This window comes from Platalea leucorodia (genome assembly GCF_965183815.1).
Source record: "Platalea leucorodia genome assembly, chromosome: 10".
Classification (NCBI taxonomy): Eukaryota; Metazoa; Chordata; class Aves; order Pelecaniformes; family Threskiornithidae; genus Platalea; species Platalea leucorodia.
The window spans coordinates 18,369,471-18,387,912 of record NC_138832.1 but is presented as its reverse complement, the minus strand read 5'-3'; positions in this window follow the sequence as shown (position 1 = coordinate 18,387,912).

Sequence of the window (18,442 nt, the reverse complement as noted above, 5' to 3'; positions counted from 1 at the left end):
TAGAGTTAATTTTTTCCATATTAGCTCACAGGGTGCTTTTCTGCTTTTCACCCCACCAACGATGACGCTGGGGGTGCACAAGAAGCTGGGAGGGGACACGGCTGGGACAGCTGACCCCAGGGATATCCCACACCGTATGGCGTCATGCTCAGCATATAGAGCTGGGGGAAAAAGGAAGGGAGCGATGTTCGGAGTAATGGCATTTTGTCTCCCCAAGTAACCGTTATGCGTGATGGAGCCCTGCTTTCCTGGGGATGGTTGAACGCCTGCCTGCCCATAGGCAGGAGTGAACGAATTCCTTGCTTTGCTTTGCTTGTGTGTGCGGCTTTTGCTTTACCTATTAACCAGTCTTTATCTTAACCCGTGAGTTTTCTCACTTTTACTCTTCTGATTCTCTCCCCCATCTCACCAGCAGGGAGTGAGCAAGTGGCTCCGGGGTCCTTAGTTGCCAGCCGGGGTTAAACCACAACAGCTTAATGCAGCTGACCTTATTTTGGCCAGCCAGATGAATATAGATGCTAACATTCTATAGTGTCCTTAGGATGCATGAGTATAAACTATCTTCTTTCTTCACCACCAAGAATCTAAACATAGCCCGTGCAACTTCAGCATCTGCAATTTATGTTCTCAATAAAATCTGTGTAATCCCCATGTAACTGGTAAGTTTAACGTAGCACTTCACAGCAGCCTGAAACCCATTACTGGGAGCCCTGGGAGAGAAACTATTAGTTGGACCAGGTTTTCATACCTCCTATTTGCTCTATTGAGTAAAATGTATCCTGAGGAAATCTTAAATACAGCCGATTTTTTCCAGGAGTGGTACCTCAAGCAGAGAGATAGGAAGGAAGTAGACTGGGAGGAAGATTAACATCGCTTAAAATTCCTCAAGCTTTTGAATTTATTACTTCTTCCAGAAAGAAGCTGCAGTGGCTTTTGAGCTCCCCAGTGAAATGCAGGAGTCAAAGTTCAGTTGAGAAAGGTCACGAGGAACATCTAACTACTCTAACTAAATACTACTGCTCAATGCTCAAGTGCTGTTTTGATCAGTTCTTGTGATGAGGCAAAACTCCATAAGCACAGCACCTGGTAGGTATTATTTCTTCTGATCAATTATACATTTAGAGAACTGCAAAGAGAGGATTACTGTAAGTTCAGAATAATCAAAGGATAAGGAGGCTTTATCCCCAAACCCACCACCTGCAACTCACAGGCATGATTTGCAGTACTTTTGATGTTTTATCTGCTAGAAAACCTGTCTTTAACTGAACTGTGGGTATTTGACACTATCTTGAAATACTTGGAGGTACGTTAAATGTCTTTGCTCCTACAAAGTTCTTCTGCCTGGGCTCTTTATTTTCTCAGAATATAAAAGTCTGTTTTTCCTTTTTTATTCCCATTTCCTTCCACATGCGTGTGCTCTGCCTGCCCACCCTCCCCCCCCAAATCAGAATACAACATCACGGGATAAACACACAAACCAGGTTTTTATACTTAGATTTTGATTAATGTTGTTTTAAGGACAAAGACACTCCATACCCTAACGAGGCAATAGCTATACTATTGGATCTAGGACCTTTGTTAGGAAGAAAGTACTGCAGAACTGCATTTTATTTTCTAAAGGATGATGTTTAAATATAAGAAGAATCTTCTAAGAATTGCTACAGAAACCTTAATGTTCTGTCTTGCAGCCAAGCCTGCTCAGTAATCTTCCAGGCCTGCCTTTCCTAGAAAGAGAAAGACAAATAAAGAGGTGACACTGCCTACAGAAATCTACTTATTAATGACTTAGAAACTGGAGAAGCTCTAATTTCACACTTTGGAAAAAGAAGTACTTAAAGAATATGGTATACAGAAGTCTGTTTAACCTTTGAAGTACAAATGTTATACAATGAGTTTAATTTTAATTGGTATGTGATTTGCAGTATTACAGTAGCAGAGCAGTATTGATGGAGATTTCTGCAACGAGATTAGCCTATTAGGGGACGACAGTATTGAATATGCATCCACTTAACATGCATTTTAATGTGTGATTTACTGCATAACAGGCAAAGAATAAGATTAACTTTTCAATACTGACAAATTCTGAATACATCCAGGAAGAACCGAAGTGATAGTTATATACAGACCTCAAACCCCCAAAAGAAACTCCATTAAGTTATAAATTCTAATTACCTAGGTAATTTCAAATGTTTCCTGATATTTATTTAATAAAAAAAAAAAAAAAAAGAAACCACACACAAAAAACCCCCAACAACCTGTTTGTTTGGAGGTTTTTATTAATCCCAGCCTGATATATATAGAATCTGCATGGCAAACTACAGGGAGAAATGGGGAAAAACCTCCCCAAAAGAAAAAAGATTGACTTTCTGAAAATGTAATTGTTTCAATTTTAGCCACAAAAAAAATCTCTTTAAAGTATTTTTTTTTATTATGCTCTTGCCTAAAAAAAGAAGAAATTATAACTGCTCCCTTGCTGAAGCTGGTGATTACCTTCTAAACACTTTGTATTTCACATAGATTAGAAATTAAAATCTTCTTGCCCAGGACAGACGGGCTAATATGCTCAAGAGAGACAATGCTTTAGCCTACCATAAATTAGCAAAATCCAACTGACAAATAGTATCCAAAAATGCTATAAGATGTACCACACTGCTTAAAATTCAGAAATGCTTAAAATTCACATTCTGAAAGGAGTTGCGCAAGCAAAAACATCACCAGGGAGTTCACGGAGAGCGCACACATTAAGGATGCAATTGTGGTCAGAGAGAACTCCATTTAGATTCAACTATATATTATCAAAAGGGAACCATGGATGGTTTCCGGGGGTGAAATGGTACTGTTCACCAGAAGACTGCATAACATCAGCTTAATTTGAAAGCTCTCCTGGAACACACTATTTTTTTTTCTCCACACAGAGAACTGAACACACACTTCAAATAGAGTTTCGATGATTTAAACTCTGAAAGTAACAGATTAAGCTCTCAACTCAAAAGAAGTGTAGACTTATAAGTACTAGTATATTCAAAGCAGCACAGGATGTTGGTCTCCATTTTCAAATAAACATTTTCTTTTGGCAGACAATACTGATTCACTGGAACCCAATTGCTTTTCTAGACTTCCCCCCCTCCCCCCCCCCCCGGAAAAACACACATATTTAGTGATAGTACTGGGAAAGGTTTCTCCAGTTCAGGTAAGGATTTCTACTCAAAATTATTCAAAAGGAAGGACACTCAAATGCCCTACAGCCAGAACAGACAATGGCCCAAAAGTTAGGGTGGACATGAAGGATGGGAAAGACTCAGCCATAAGTCCCCACTCTACCAATTCAGCAGCATTACCTCATTTGTCTTCCAGTGAAGAGAGGAGCTGTATTTTAATTCTGCAACAAAAATGTTCTCCTGGCATATTGACAGCAAAAGGAAGGTGAAGGGTGGTGATTCAGAGGATCTGACCTCAAGTCCTGTCTCTGTCGCTGGGCAGGTAAATGGCCTGGAGCAAGCCAGAGGACTGGATGTCTCTCTTTCCCCACGTAGAAACTGGGGTTGGTATAGCCGAGCTACCTTCCATAGGCAGTTAAAGATAAATGTTTGTACCAACGCTGGCTGTGTTCAGCACTATTAAAGTATTATACATGCCTTCAAGTCCCTTCAAGTTGATTAAAAACCACGGAACACTTCTGATCAACTGAGTGCTTGCACAAGCTTACTATATGGCAAATCTGACACCAATCCAAACCGTCCTTAAATGATCCAGGAGACTTGGACAATACAGCCCAAGAATCCTTCTAAGCTGCTTTCTGACTGTATTCCCACAGAAAGCAGTATCACTCGTGGAGAAAGTCATAACATATGATCTTGCGCAATTGCGGCTTATAAAATTTAATTATAAAAGTTCCTTCTATCCCTGGCACGATACATACCTTTTAATAAACAACACTGTAATTGAGTGCAATTGTCCACCACAAACCCATGGACCCAGAGGCAATTATATTAATACACAAAATACAGAAGGAAGTGCAACTATCACATAAATCAAGCTTTAGGAGAAAAATGCTTTGACAAACTACCACTGCTACAAAACAGTGGTAAACGTGCACGTTGATTCTTTTAGAAGCTCACTGTAAGTGGAGATGAACTACTCATATTCAGGATTTCTGTACTGTTCAGTGCTATAGCATTTAAGTTCTCACACATTAAATAAAAACACCGTATGCATCAAGGATGGGTTGGAGGCCATTTTATGAATACTAAATTGTTTCCTGCTTTTTTTCCTCCATTCTAAATGGCAAACATCTCATCTGTTATTATAAGACCAGAGTAGCACTAGGAAATACAGATTCTTTGAGAACCAATATAAAGACCACCCACTGTCCCCAAAGCAGAACTACTTCATATTTGAGATTTAACTATTGATCAAATATTATTTACATACTACAGAATCTCCACCTCAGCATTTCTCAACAGTTTTGAATGAAAGCAGGCAATCTCTATCGATAGGTAGAATGGCATCAAGCCAACTTGAATGTTTCCACTCCAGACAGCATTACATGCCTTCATCTCCAGCACGATCACCTCAGCAAGCACACATAAAACTTCAGCTCCGTGGAGAAGGCAGTATAAAGACTATACATCATATGTATCCTTCTTATACGATATACAGCACAAATAGCGTACAGGCCTGTTGAAAACAGGTGACAAGATTTCCCTCCCCTTAAGTGAGGAGAGATTCATTTTACTGATGTTTGAGGTTTTGAAGAAACTTCACATAAACAACGTAACTGTTCAATACCGTGGTTACAAAAGATGGAGAAAAAAGGGCTGTGTGCTATTCTTGTTTCAAGTAAAACGACCTGGAACAGTACTTACAACTTTCCACCAGAAAATGAGTGAGGCATCACACACAGCATTCAGAACAAATGTGTCACATATCGAGACCTTATCTCCACCGTAACTAACCAGAGGGCAGCTCAAGGGCATACATTTAGAAGCCAGAGATGGTCCACAGAATTTTGTTACTACTTCACAAGAGCAAAATGAAAGAAAAAAAAAAAAAACAAACCAAAACCAAAACCAACAAACCACAAAAAAACCCTGTCTCGTATTGTACAGCTCTGAGTTCGTTATGATGATGCGATTGTGACTGGCACCATTTTAATACCTCAGACTTAGCCAAGCAAGTCTATAAATAAAACAGTTTAAAAAACAAAACAAAGCAAATCCAAACAAACAAAACCCCCCCCTGGGTTTGGGTACTGTGGCACCCAAAACTGTTGAAGAATTTTCTAATGGAGGCCTATAGAATACAATATGTTGCAATACCAGGTTATGCCACAGCTAAGTGTCGTGGTTTAACCCCAGCCAGCAACTAAGCCCCCCAGAGCTGCTCGCTCACTCCCCCCTGGTGGGATGGGGGAGAGAATCAGAAGAGTAAAAGTGGGAAAACTCGTTGGTTAAGATAAAGACAGGTCAATAGGTAAAGCAAAAGCTGCACATGCAAGCAAAGCAAATCAAGGAATTCATTCACTCCTTCCCATGGGCAGGCAGGCGTTCAGCCATCCCCAGGAAAGCAGGGCTCCATCACACCTAACGGTTACTTGGGGAGACAAACGCCATTACTCCGAACATCGCTCCCTTCCTTCTTCCCCCAGCTTTACGTGCTGAGCATGACGCCATACGGTGTGGGATATCCCTGGGGTCAGCTGGGGTCAGCTGTCCCAGCCGTGTCCCCTCCCAGCTCCTTGTGCCCCCCAGCCTCCTCGCTGGTGGGGTGGGAAGCAGAAAAGGCCTTGACTCTGTGTGAGCACTGCTCAGCAGTAACGAAACCATCCCTGTGTTATCAGCACTCTTTCCAGCACAAACCCAAAACACAGCCCCATACCAGCTACTATGGAGAAAATTAACTCTAGCCCAGCCAAAACCAGCACACTAAGCTAAGAATTTTTATGTGTTATGGTGACGTGTTTTGAAGAAAATCCAGGAAATCTGCATGACAATACATGATCTGCGGAATTACAAGTAGAATGCTTCATGTTCCCCCAGCCTCCCTTCAAAACATTAATACATTCAGTAAAATACGGTTTTATACTATGCTGCTTTGACCTTTGCAGTATTTTATATTTTGAGCAAATGGGCATTCCATCCCCTTCCCAGAGGCTAGCAGGACTGTAAACAGGAAGAAACGAGGAATTGCAGCCAATCTAATTAGAGAATATTGAAAAGGTCAAAGGAGTGCACCAAGCCAGTGTAATTTGCAAAATGAAAGTTATGAAGAGCCCTTCGATGTGGAGGGGGGAAAAAAAAAGTAATAGAAATAAGGCATACAATCAGTATTGACCCAGTTGCCCCAGGGGAGAGAGGGAAAACTCACAAAACATACATACCTATCAGCAACTGGAAAACGCAAATCCATTTCAATGTTGCAGGCAAAGATAGGTTTCAAAATGCCAAGCAACAAAATCTATCTACAAGTGGTTTTGCACTAATATCCCAGTGCACTTAAGTCAGAATTTAATTGCACTAATACAATTCCACTTGTGTTAATAGCAAATAGCTGTGGTAGAACTACTGGAATGCTATCACTGTATGACCACAACATGTCTGGCCAGACTTGTTGCCACGGGGCCTTACACACACTCTGAAAAACAGATACCAGCCATGCACAAATATTGTATTCATAAAACTGCTACCTCTAAGAAAGCTGGGTATTTAGCAAGCTACACAGTGGAGTTATTTTGACAAGGACACCAAAACCACAACAGTAACTGCTGGGGTTCAGACCATCATGACAATACCCGTAAAAAAGATGCCATCAAATCTGGAGACAAGAGACAGTCACATAATGCGTTTTTCAGCACACAGCCAGGGTAGCTAAATCACCCAAACAGCCTCCTCTACTCCTATAATACCAGGTAGGTTCCTCCTGCAGGTGAGCAGACACCTGGCACAGGGGCCTATCCCACCCTCATCAGACCCCCACAGAGAAACCAGTAGAGAAGAACCCTGGGTTTGGAGCAAGTGGCAAGCCTTGATCTCACTCCATCAGCCTTCTCCTCTGCTAGCATTCATCTCCTTAAGAGACCACCCTTCTGTCATCAACCAGCTCACCACTCTTGGAATCACAAGTAAGCATCAAACAAGAAGCAGCAGATGACTTCAACTAAGATTTCTCTTTAGCCTCCTCTAGCATAGTCCAGTCCCCATAACTTTTTATTGTGTTATCAAGGTCCCCCCTCAACACAGCTTCATGCCTAATGGCTTCTTATCTGCTCCCAAGGTGGCTTCACATTTTTTTCCCATTTTTCTTAATTTCTCTTTTTAATGTTTTTTGCATATCAGCTGTCCTTGGACTTGATCCAGCCTGTTGATTCCTATAGCATCAGCCTTCGGAACAGTGATGTTTTCCTCTTATAAAAACTTTCTGTGTTCCCTGGATAAGGCAAGCAGCGATGGCTATTCATTTCATTATTGTCAGGTTGATGGTAAATCCCAAGAATATATATCTGCTGCCGATATTCTGAATTAAAGTAGCAACTCTTTTGATATTTGAAGAATTATAAATAAGAACAAAAGCAATCTAATGAGAGGTAGTAGCTAGAGAGGCAATGGAAAGTAGTACAAAAGTCTCTAAATATTCCAGATTCTTCTGAGGGGGGGAAGAAAAAAGTGATTATTGGCACCAAGAATATTGTAAAGCTTGTTGCAACAAGGGGGCAAAACTGAATCTACTACCAGACAAAATAAAAGGTACTTGTGATTATTGAGCCTTCCTTAGGGGAATTTCTTTCTTCCATCTGAATTGAAACTCTCAGAGCTTTCTTCAGTCCAACTTAACAGTGACTTCAAGTTAACTTTCTGCTGCCCTCACCTTCTGTTTTTTGGAAATCTCCTTTAAGTTGGTTGAAAACTGTTTTTAATGCAGGTCAATAAAAATGTGGGGGAAAGGGGATATTATGATTCCTGAAAGGTCTCCTCAGAAGTTGCATTACTTCTTGAGTAAGAATTTGAGATGCTGCTTTGCAGTTTAACAGCCTGTCTTGGCCTTCCTTTTGCCTAGGAAACATGGCTGTTGGAGCTCAGTGACGCCTCAAAGTAATGTAAATGACTTTTTCATTTCCACACTGAGCCTTCTGCATTTGTTGTATGTTTAATCAGAGCTATTCTACCCCTTCACAAAGGGCTCCAGTGTATAATTTATGAAGAACTATGAACAATAGTCTCAAGAATTTACATTTATATCTTGGGACCAATGCAATTGCTGCCTTTTTTTTTTTTTTTAAATAATATATACAATTTTAAAGAGAAAATAACGAAAAGGATCTTAAACTCTGAGGAAATAAGTAATGCTGAAGCAGCAGCAACCTCAAAGTGTAAAGCATTAACAGCAGGGGGGAAGAAAAAAAAAAAAAAAAAAAAAATCTTCAATCACTCCAAAACCCCCAGGTTTTTGGAGTTCAATGACACTTCCTATCATGCACTGTAGTATGCAACACAAGGAACAAAAAGTCCTGTCCTTTAGAACTGAAGTTCCCTCCTTACAGAAATCTGATGTCACAACTTATTGCTTAAGGTCATGCTTTGGGGATGGGGACAACTTGTTCTTGCTCTCTCTAACCAGGATAGTCCCACCCTAAATGCATTAAATGTTCTATCAGAACAACAGAAGCCAGCATCAATTCCCAACATGTTGCCCACAAAGATGAACCAGCACTAACTTAATGAAGAGGAAGAAATATTTGGATCACCTCTCCCAAGATTTTTATTAACATTTTCTTGTTTATCACATCATAGAGCTCATTATTGATATAACTTAAGAGCTCTCTGTCATGAGGAAACATAGGGAAACCGCTTACTGGTCACATAGGTAAGGTATGTAAGGAAACAGTAGGCTAATCATGCCAGTGAAACTGCTTCCAAATAAATTCATTTGAAAGGAAAACTGGACCACAATCAAGCAAATGGATGAGGAAGAATGAAGCTTCACAAATTAACACCGACTAATAAAATGATGGTACACAAACATGTTGCACGTATATTTGTGTAATGTAGTTAAACTAGTGAAAATAAATAAATACGAGCTACGAAAGGAGGAGATGGGAGGCGAAAGCGTGGAAAGTAAAAGAAAAAAACTTGTATTTCCTCTCAAAGAGGACTGTTCTAGAAAGGCTCTGGAAAGGATAGACCAACCCAAAAAAGTTTGGGGCAGACAGATATGGCCTTGAAACATGGCAAGAGTTGATTTTACTGGCTAAACTAGTGTCAAAGAAGAAAAAAGGGGAAGAAGAGACACATGCCTGGGGTAATACAAGCTGTGCTGCTCTTCCAGTCCTGTCATTCAGCAGTTTTGGGGAAGGCAGCAGTAGCGGGCCCTGGTACAGCAGATGTGTTAGCAGTGCAAGGCGCTGGGTTATGCATAACCTTACTAGCATTTTACAAAACCCCGTAGAGGGTGGTACATTTTAAGAAATGTTCAGGTGATGCTAGAACATAACTTGCTAAATTTCCCTGAAATAAAGAGATGCCAACTTCAAGGTTGCACATACTTCATTTTACTCCCTTTTGTTCCTAGAAGCAAGACAGCTATTTAACAAAGCGGGTGTTATTTAAACCTGAGCATCACAAGTAGGCAAAGGAAACCTTTAAGGTTCTGGCAGCGACAGGGGAAAGGCATGATAAAGGCCATCTAGTCTCCAAAGCAAAACATTGCTGGCTCCTATGCCTCACCTCGCTTGCTCACTGAGCAAGTGTCACTGTCCAGTAGGAGCGTGACAGGTTTAATTCACAGAAAATTACAAAAATGTCAGATCTCACTCTGAGTATATCTAAAAAACTGAGGATGAGCCCAAGTTATTCCTACTACAGTTAGTGCTGTTTTGCTGTTACTTGCAACAGCAGGAATTCTTTAGCAAACATTGTCTAAGATCAGGATCGATCCGTGCCATATATACTGAAAATTTCAGTGAAAATACACAGATTGCAAGTTATCACTGACTGCAGCCCTAACCTCTGCTATTTGTCAATTCTCAAAATAGTTCTCATTTAGATCCCAGTAGTCATAATGAAAAGATTCATACACTTTTATTACTTCAAAGGGAATATATTACCATCTAAAGTGTCACTTAATTTTCAACAACAACTATGTATTTTCTGGTGAACAATTTACATGGAAACTATATCCACAGCACACAGAAAAGATGATTAATGGCCAATCAAATATAACAGAATTTCATCCTAACAAATATTTAGTTATCACCAGTCACTATGATTTATTGTGATCTGTAAAGCTTGTGCTCTCTCCCTCTTAAAAAAAAAGGTGGGGCGGGGGGGGGAAGAGAGGGAGAGAGACTCTATCTTCATAAAATGAATTTGTGTGTTCCCCACAGGAAAATTCCATTTTTGACCATTTTCAAAATAGATGAAAATAGCATTATGAAATGTCACAAATCATGCCTTTCTAATAGAAATCCTGGTCTGTTGTGGGCTCTGATATGGCCCCTGTGAAATGGCTTACAATTACGGTTCCCATTTATCTCTACTTTGTTGTTCAGCTCCGTTGTAAAGGAGAATTCTCCTGCAATTATAGATCCTGGGCCAGACCCTCAGGAGGTGCAAGCCAGCACAGCTCCCTTAGCCAGCTCGTTCTCTCCCACAGCATTTCCCTGCACTTTAAGGCCCCTGTAAGATGAGTGAGTTCCCACACAACAGCCGCTGCCCGAGGCCGTGCGAGAACCCTACGGCGCGGGGGCTCAAGTCAGTCAGTCTGTCCCATTGATAACAAAACGTCAGCATCTATGAGGGGAACCCATGGGGTCAGGGATCCCAGAAAAAAAGGGCAACAATAACAACATTCCCTGCCAGGCAAACGTTGTGTTATACACTTTAAAATCCTGGCACTCGCCCCTCTGCCCCCCATTTCCCAGGCAACGTTTAAGAACGGTCCCTGCCTCAAGCTAACTCGGGAGGAACACTCTGAGCGCGGCTCCCAGTTTTGGCAGGCGTGAGTTTAGTAATACGGACACAGGCCACTACATACCAGATGGCTGCAGGGCCGGGAATGGCCCTGTGCAAGTTCAAATACACATATAGGTTCTCTACCCTGGCAGTTAATCACTGTATTTTTCAGTTTTTCCATTTGCAAGAAAAGGAGGTAGAATTTTTTCTTCTACTTTATTAACACGGTTTGAGACCCTTAAGTGAAAATTGCTGTGCAACTGTAAATATTAATACAGAAAACCGTAACATTGTTTCAGTACATCACCAACAAATTTGGATTTCTAAAGTGACAGCTGACCATTGAATTATTGATTCAGATTCACCAGCTGATAAACTAGCATAAATCTCCTCCAAACTCAATGAGAAAGCATGGACCACTGGTTCTTCTCAAAGAAAATTAAGTCTAATTTTACTGTCTCTCAGATTTATTTAAAAATGCAGCAAACAAAAAAGAGAAATAACAGCTACTAAATGGTGTTTCAAAACTAAGCACAAAGGAAAGCACAAATTTCAGTAGTCAGTCTGTCTCAGCACGATAAAAATATTTTTTTTTCTTTATAGAAAAACAAACAAAAATTACTTGCAACGGTCATATTTTTAAATAAGAAATCTACTATACAGTGCCTATGAATTGTTCAAGGTAATGCAGCACACGCAATATTGTAAGAAAACGCAACCATCCTGAAAACCTTATTTCTTGGCCTTAAAAACGCACTCTCTGCAAGAATATTAATTTTATAAACAAAACTTTCCATAAATAAAAGTCCTTTACATTACCTGGCAAGGACAGAAGGAGATTAAAAGGCCAAGACTATATAAAAGAATAATTATGGTTAAGAACAGACTAAACACTTTCCATATGGCAAATGATACCAAAAGCTACTCCCATTAAAAGGGAAGCCAGCAATACCAAGTACACCATATTTCTTTGCTGCAGCATTTTTTAAAAGAAATGCAAGCTTCTTAAAGCAGGCTGTGACAGATGTTCACCTACTGAACAGCTGTGGCGGTTCAAGCACTGCCAGCCTCCCCCTGCCCTCTGCCTGCTCCCAGCGCTCCCCAGCCCGCAGCACATTCCGGGAGGGATACACCAACGCGCTCTACCCACCAAGGGCAAAGCCACTGCTCAGCTGCCACCCCTCGGGTGACGGGTTTAAGCCAACACACCCCAGTTTCCCCATGAGCAAGGAGCGGGCACTTCTTTTCCTTACCCCTTCCAAGGTAGCTTGGGAACTTCTGGCAAAGAGGTGGCATAGAAAGTTGGGGAAGCGTGAGCTGGACTAACACATGAAGCCATCACAGCAAGATTGATGAGGGCGTGTCTAAACTTTCGCTTTTTAGCTATGCCATCTTAACTATGGTAATCTCCAATTTCCTCTCCAACAACTGGTCCTACTTACAAAGCCCAATAGCTGCTGGTTTGTTAAAGGAGTTTATCAGAATAGCCCAAGACACTGACGATCTGGAGGCACAGGTTTGCAGAACTAACGTGAAAGGAAAAGAAGCAACGTCACTCCTACTTTTTGAAGCTTTTAGATTTTTCTGCACACATCCTGAAATCTAGAATTAACGCTCCACCCTACTAAGCAGTGTTTCTTAAGAGTGGAGATAAAATAAACATTTTAGTTACATGACTCCCAGGAAAAGATCTTCTGCAGTGAGTATCTCTAGGAATTAAGATCAAAAAAATGAAAGCTATTGTCAGGATAACTAGGGCCAGACTAAAAACCCTTTCCTCCCAGCTGCTGTGGTGGCTGTTCAGGGAAGCCCGTCCCTTTGGCATCAGCAGAAGTAAGCATGAGTGCCAGTTCACTTCTGCGTGAGGCAGTTGGTATTCAAGTTAATAGAGACGTACGCAGTGGCAGAACATTTTCGCTTCCCCAGGTTATTACAATTCCCTCATTTTGAATTAAGACTTTCTCCTAATACCATTTTTTTAATACAAAAATCGGTAGGTGTGATCACAGACCATCCACATAGCCTGCAAACTGATCACTGGCAGGGTCTTTGTGCCACCTTCCCTTTTCCCTTCCCAGCAGAGTGGCTGACCCAGCCATGCACTTCGCTACCTTCTGCTGGCAGAGCTCCACACAAGTCAGTGGAGTGATGATGAGTGATGATGAGTTAAGAACCGGTCCCATGTTCTTACTGAAATTTGTAAGGAAAAAAAAAATACCTTTAAGGAAGAAAATAAGACAAAGTTACACAGCTGGAATACCCCCATTCATCAATCTGTTTAAATACAGGTAGAAAGCTTATATTATTTGGGGGCAGAGGAAGAAAAAGGAGTCTGTCTCACTAGCAAAGACCACGATGGTGAGCAGAGGAAGCTGCTGTGCCGATACCACACAGCTGCAGGTCTGCTGCAGCCTTGCTGTCAGCATTGCAGCTCCACAGGCAAACACTGCACCACTTTCCTTTCTCCGAGATTTTTAAGCTGTGGTGCAAAACAGGCGCTATCAAACCATTGATTAACAGAGAACTTGTCTTCAAAACAAGGTATCTCAAAAGCCGAGGCTAAGTCTAACAGCTCTGAAGCACGGATGACAGCAACAATGAACAATGCTACAGAAGATGCTGTGGTGCAAAAGGGTCTTTTCAAACCTGCTGGGGGTATGTTACCTGCTGCCTGACTTTATTTTCACTTTAACATTGGCATATTTACCAATTTACATTGGTAATGCTGAATACTAATTGCCCCCAAGTCCCGAATTCTCAAAGTATAAACACCTTGCTTGTGCTTAAGCTGGCAGTAAACTAGCTTGTGGTTGTATGTCCTATTACAAGGGACGCTTACTACTGGGATGATGAGATTCTGTCTTGGAAATGGGTTTCACTGAGCATGTATTGCTAAGCCCTAGTGATATCTCTGACCCCAGGATTCGCACACGTTGGCTTGAGTACAAAATCTGCGTGGGATTTTTTGTTTGTTATGGTCAGAGATGGGGGAAGCAGTCAGCCCTGCTTTCCTGTGCTCTGGTACAGGTAAAGCAGGCAAGGAGGGAGATGTTAGAAGTAGATTCACTTCCCCCCGCCCGCCTCGTTTGTCTCGGCTAAACAGACAATAAGAAATGCCCAAAGATGCATGCAACCATGACTGTAGGTCTTCAATCAAAGAGCCTATTTCTAATGAACTTAATACTCTATCACCATTGTTAGTTTCTGTTTTCTGACCCAGGCTTTTCAGGTACCAGAGGTCCCATGGAAGTTATCTGCGTTATTTTTATTTGCACAGGATAGATCTTGAATTCTAAATGCATTACACAACTCACCCTTAAAGTGATTCACCTTCACCATAGTGTTCCTGGCTTCCTTCGCTTTCAAAAGCAGTTATTTTGCTGACATGATGTTAAATTTTCTCTTACCTGAAGAAATCATCTTGTCTACTGTAGTGTCTAATTCCACCAATACAAGTACAAAATGACCAAGGTGAGAAGATCTGTAAAGCTAGTTATTTTGTGATTTCTATTTAATTTAATCCTATGAAAGCGGGTTAGGTCAGAGTACCTTGAATGCTTAGTTAATGATCCATGAATGTGCAGTACCATCCCCAAGAACATTTCTGGACAGAGTGTACTGCAGAGTAAGAAACAAGTAATTTCTGTTACAGAATGGTGTTTTTCATTCCAGACTGGCCGGTTATGATAAAATACAGAGCCATCTTAAAAATCCTCTTCTGATAAAGAAAAAAAGTAGTGGTTTAAAGTCTGTTCTTCAGAAAGTACTTCTCTGATGCCACCACTTCCCCACTTGTAAAACAGTTTTCCCTAGTTCCTTTTCATCACTCATGTTTCTCTTGGCTTTTTAAATTTTTACTGAGTCTGCACTGCAACTACACCAGAAAAGCTCTGATCTGTGCTGCACCTCCAAGCACTATTCTATCACATATAAGATCATTCTGAAACAACTCTCCTGTAATTAAAGCATCTCTCTGAAGCGCCTGTAAACCTTACAACCAGGCAGGCGTTTTAATTCACTGATGCTACAGTTGTGTTTACAGCTATTATCTACATTCTACTTCATTTAAGGTCACAAGACTGATACAAGCTTCCAATGGAAAAGATCGGTCTTATTCCACATAACATTATACTACGGTAGATATACAGATCTTGAAAGATCACTTTATACACTAGGAAAATACATTCTGGCACAGTAAGCAAGGCTAAAGCACCACGTAACTAACACCAGCTCGCAAAGGTCAGTTATAAGAAAGATATAATAAAGTGATATAACAGGTAAATTACTGTATCTCTGGAGATTTTCTACTGAACAGAATTACAGTCATGCTACTAGTGATAACTGCATACTAAAAAGAATTTTTTCTATATTCAAAGTCGATTGAAAAATACTTTTTTTTTTTTAAGTACACTAAATTGTCATGTAATCCAGACCATTTCCAAGACACTCTAAAGGAAGTGAGCCCTGCAAGTAAATTGGCTATATTTCTGCTAAGACTATATTAAATAAGGCCAAATTCCTTTGTGACTGGCAATGTATCTTTCATGAGGCTCTATTCTGCTGAAATACACGGCTTTCTAGGCAATGAGCCGAGGAAGGTCAGAGCCCGTAAGAGGGTCTACTCCAGAAGAATGTAACCCCAATCATTTACCCAGCAGCCCTGCCACCGCACATATTGGAGTCACCTGATAAGTGAAGAGCTCATACAAATAATCTTTGCTTTTCTACTGAACAACATGCATTTCCAGTTTCTCCTTCAGTATCCACAGCTGTGCAGCAAATGCAGGGCACTTCATTTATCAGAAGACAACAGTGCTGACAGAGGTAGTACAATCAGGCAGCCTTTTCCATCTGTTAAATATATGTCTCTCTCTTCCCTCTTAACTTTCTTCTTCCTTCTGCAGGGAGGAGGAGCACAAGTAGTTTTATGCTAAATATTTTAGCCATGTATACAATTTTTGCCTTATTCTTCTCTAACTGACAAGTCAAATTCCCCATGTCAGACCAGCACAGTCACTTATGCCACTCATTGTTTGCTCACAAAAGTATCTATTGAGAATATAATACGGTATTGTCAGATCAGAATGACAGCTGATGATAATACAGAGTTCCTCTGTATTCTGGTTGCCAATATTATAGTCTAACACTTATTGAGGTTTAACGCTCAAGGGAAAAAGAGAGCGAGGCTCTTACTTCAGACTGCAGATAGAGCCAGTTTAGGAAGAGCACAGCTCACTGACAATAAATTAAATAAATTTAAAAACCCCAAAGTTTGGAAGAAATTCCGAAACAAAGATATGTATGATACATTCTGAAGATCAATGACTGAAAGTCTCAATACGCAGAAGCATCTTTCAAACAATCTGTTTTATGATTTTACTGATACTGGTTCACAGGGAGAAAAACAAATCGGCTCTCGGTGCCATTTCAGAACCCTAATTCAGTCTACAAATGTAGCTCAAATTTGTGGCTGGTGCCACCATAAGGTAATAAAGAACGAGATTTATCATTCAACGTACAATGGATTCAGATCAGATTATGATCCCTTCTCAGAATGGTAGAAATTTTTTGTATGGTACTAGAACCTTCCTTAGCTCTTGAATTTACTGCCAGTTGCTTTGTAGGAAAAAAAGAGAAGCATAGTAAGTAAAATCAAACCAAGACAGTCTGCCTCTGCAGCAGCCCAGCTGCCCCACAAGCTCTGCTCAAAGCTTTCTTTCCCTTTCTGTTCTCCACACCCTGCACTTACTCCTCTGGCATCCACAACATAACTCAATTCTCTTACAAACCGAAAACATTTAAAGGGAACAAAGTTGGGAAGAGAGTAAACAAGCATATGGTCAGACTACATACAGTTTTAAAAACAAACAAGAAGTGTCAACAGTTTCTCTTCCTATTTCCCTTTTCAGTCTCTGGTTATAGACTTTCCTTTTGACTATCAATGCCCAAATGATGGATGAGGTCAGATTTTCAAAGGACGAACCTCAGAAAAACAAACCCCTAAGAACTTCTTCCTGGATAGTAATTCTCTTCAATCCTTTAATAGCAGACAGAAGCAATGTGTTTGAGAGAGATTACCGACTCCAGATTAAGGGATTTCAGGAATCCTTACAATGAACCACCGAGGAAGAAATGTTGAGATCTGGAACAACACTTGTAAAATGTGATATTAAGATGTAAGAATAATTAAGATATTAAGAATATTAGCATCATGTCATTTTGGTATGCTCTAAAACGGGTATTTAGAAGGGAATCCATTGCTGGTAAGCAAATGGAAAAACAACAACAACAAAAAAATCAATTTAACTTTCCTGGGCCACATTCAGTAGTGTCTCTCTCATTCCATTTTTTCCATATGACATTTCCATCTTTATCTCCTTATTGACATGACAAAAAGCAAGAATTATGGAACATAAGTCAAAGGTGAAGTTGAAAGTATACAAAAGTTTATCTCTCCGTCTTCTGAGGAAGGCTACTCAGGCAAGTCAGTTCCTGATACAAAGCTATTAACTTGGGTGAAGAGCATCGTTATAATGGAAATTTTCTAGTTGTTTTGCACAGTGGGGCAGGAGAAGCTTACTCCTAGGAAAATCCTTCAGAGGCTGTCCTGCTTTACTGCAATTTTATGCTTGCGTTTCTCACTATCAGAAGAGATTCAATACCCGTGGGATTAGTTCCCCTTCTCCATTAGCCCACCTTTAAAGATTTGGACAACAAATAAGCAATAAACTCTGGTATACTATAAACAAGCCTCTCCATCTCCTCGGTTCATTTTGGTCTTCTCCATTTCAGCTTCTGACAATGCAGTTACTTTCTGGCTGCAGGCCCTCTCTCCTGGGAAAGCAGCGGCACCGAAAGCTAGCAACATCTGGGCTGCAGCTAAAGCCGACCCTATGGTTTCCCAGTGCTCCTTCAATATCTTGCATGCCACAGGTATGACCACAAAGAGAAAATATCAAGACTCAGTTTAGTGGAGTGTATTATAAAAAGGTCGACTTTTGTAAGCAGCTATAAATCAGGAGATACTTTCTGAATACAAATTTATGGACTCTCTCTGATGGACAGAACAGGGTTAATTTTTCTCCTGTAGGAGAAAAAGAAAGCATGGAAGAAAAATCTTAGATCTAACACAGAAAAATCGTTTATGTTCATCAGCACATTTTAATCACCAGAAATACCATAAGACTGCAGTCATCCCTCCCTTAAGTTAGAGTTGTCAGAGCAGTACAATGCTTATGGGTATCCATGTAAGTTGGGTGTTCATCTTTAATAAAGTATAGACTAATAAATCTTATAACGCGCAATAGTCTTAATTACACACACACAATTTCTGTTTTGAAAATTAAATAATCCTAATTACGTGTACGGTTTCACAGGTTATCCCAGAAGTCTGGTGACAGCCAGCCTAGCACAGGCTTCATGCAGTGCTTTCCAATCGCCTCGGTAAAAGTCACAGACCATCACCAGGATACGATGCTTCCAGTTACAGTTGTTTA